Genomic DNA, 2,678 nt, shown 5'->3' with positions numbered 1-2,678 from the left:
CCACTGATAAAAGCCTGGCCTGTTAAGTTCAGGTGAAGCTTCTTGGTAGACAACTTGTTGCTGGAGAAATTATTATTACTATGACTACACAGAGAGAGAATTGTTTGAAGTCTGAACCTGGATTCCTCCAGACTGCTCTGTTAATAACCTTTTTCATTTGTTGATTTTGCTTTGTACCTATTCACTAGAGTAAATCATAAGCAGGAGTACGACTATATGCTGAGCCCTATGAATCCTCCTAGCAAATCACTGAGCCTGGAGGTGGTCTACATAAACTACAATATACATTAAGGTATATAATATTTAGATGTAAAACTTAAGAGACTGTGGAAACTAAAATCAGCCAAAAATAGTTTTCTTACATATGTGCTTTATATGAGCTCTGGTGGCGTAGTGCCTAAGGCATTTGACTGCTGCTAACCAGAATGCTGGTCGTTCAAACCCACCTTGGAAACCCAAGGAGGAGTCGCTACCAGTCCAATTGGACTCGATGGCAATGAGTTTGGTTTTGGTTTGGTACGTGCTTTATCGTGCTTTATACTTCTTAGGAAGACTGGTTTCAGCTACAAACCAGTCAGTCTTTAGATACAAGTAATATAGAACAGTTGCACTCTGTCTTGTGTATACTTGTACGTATAAATAATAATAAACAAAAAAGAGTCATTATTGACTACACCAAAAACCAAACCTCTGAGTCAGATCCAACTCATAGCGATCCCTCTTTGGGTTTCCGAGGCAGTATCCTTACAGAAGTAGATTGCCCAACCTTCCTTCCAAGGACTGCCTGGTGGTTTTGAACCACCAGACTTCTGGTTAGCAGTCAAATGCCTTAGGCACTACACCACCATCTAATTAAATTTGGCTAAGAATACTAAAACCAGTTGTTAACCTTTTTTAAAAGTAAAATAAGCTGTATACAATTAACCATTATGTTAATTAATGATGAATTATGATCATTTCATAAATAAAATAAAAAAGTAAAAATCAAAGAATAGTTTACCATTAACCATTATGTTAATTAATGATGAATTATGATCATTTCATAAATAAAATAAAATAAAAAAGTAAAAATCAAAGAATAGTTTACCTTTTTAATTTTGGCCTTTTCAGCCTTTTCTTCTTTATCACATTTCTTGGCATTCCTATTAAGTTCTTTTGCAGCAAACTTCAAATTAAATAGATGTTATGAAACATATGTTAAGGATATTCAAAACAGTCAATTTTTCCCAACATGAATTCCTATAAACAAGAAATTAAAATAACGAAATTTATCAGGTAAGATAAGGTTATTTAAACCAACTATTCAAAAAGTTTTTGAGGAAACAGATGAACTTTTTTTCCATTTTAAAAAATTCACCTTAATCCAATTAATGGGAACAAAGATACTTACTAATTACATAAAGGGAAAAAATAGTAACTTTATAGTAGGGAAACCTGGCAAGTACTACCTTAACCAAGGTTAACAGACTTATCAACATCATTTCCCATACCTTCTGATTTCATACTCTGAGACAGGCATGGCGTCACTTCTATGGTATTCTGCCAAAGAGATAATCTTTATCTATTCTAGGGAAAATATCAGACAAACTCGAACTGAGTTTGACCATTCTATAATATAACTGGACAGTGTACTCTTCAAAAATGTTAAGGTCAAAAAAGACAAGAAAAGACTGGAGGAACTGTCACAGGCTAGAAGAGAATGAAGGAGACATGACGAGTAAAGGCAATGTGCAGTAATACAGTGGATACTATAATAGAAAAAGTACATTAATGGAAAAACCGGTGAAATCCATGTAAGATATGTAGTTTAGTTAATAAAATTATGCTGATGTTAATTTCCTTTTCTTGATAATTATGCTCTGGCCATATAAGATGTTAACATTAGCAGAAGCTTAGTAAATGGTATATGAAAACTATCTGTACTATGTATGCAACTTTTCTTTAATCTGAAATTATTTTGTGTTGCTAGGTGCTGTCTCCGACTCATAGCAACCTCATGTACAGCAGAAGGAAACACTGCCTGGTCTTGTACCAGTCCCACAATCTTTACCATACCTGAGCCCATCATTGCAACCACTGTGACAATCCATCTCATTGAGAGCCTTCCCCTTTATCGTTGTCTCTCCACTTTGCCAAGCATGATATCCTTCTCCGGATAAGGGTCCCTTCTGACAACACGACCAAAGTAGGTGAGATGAAGTCTGGCCATCCTCGCTCCCAAGGAACAATCCTGCTGCACTTCGTCCAGGACAGTTTTGTTAGTTCTTTTAGCAGTCCATGGTACTTTCAGCATTCTTTGCCAGCACCACCACTCAAAAGCATCAACTCTTCTTTGGTCTTCCTTTTTCACTGTTCAGCTCTAGCATGCATATTAGGAGAATGAAAATACCATGGCTTGTGTCAAGTGCACCTTAGTCCTCAAGGAAACATCTTTGCTCTTCAGCACTTGAAAGAGGTCCTTTGAAGCAGATTTGCCCAATGCTATAAACAAACAAAAACAAACTCACTGCCATCAAGTCGGATCCAACTCACAGCGACCCTTCCTTGGGTTTCTGAAGCAGTATCACTACAGAAATGGACTGCCCAACCTTCCTTCCGCGGAGTGGCTGGTGGGTTTGAACCACCAGCTTTCTGGTTAACAGTCAAATGCCTTAGGCACTATGCCACCAGAGCTCCTC

Source organism: Orycteropus afer, unplaced genomic scaffold (assembly GCF_000298275.1).
Source record: "Orycteropus afer afer isolate SDZICR_OR568_19922 unplaced genomic scaffold, OryAfe1.0 scaffold01030, whole genome shotgun sequence".
Taxonomy (NCBI): Eukaryota; Metazoa; Chordata; class Mammalia; order Tubulidentata; family Orycteropodidae; genus Orycteropus; species Orycteropus afer.
The sequence above is the reverse complement of the archived record's forward strand: the minus strand, read 5'-3'. Positions refer to the sequence as shown.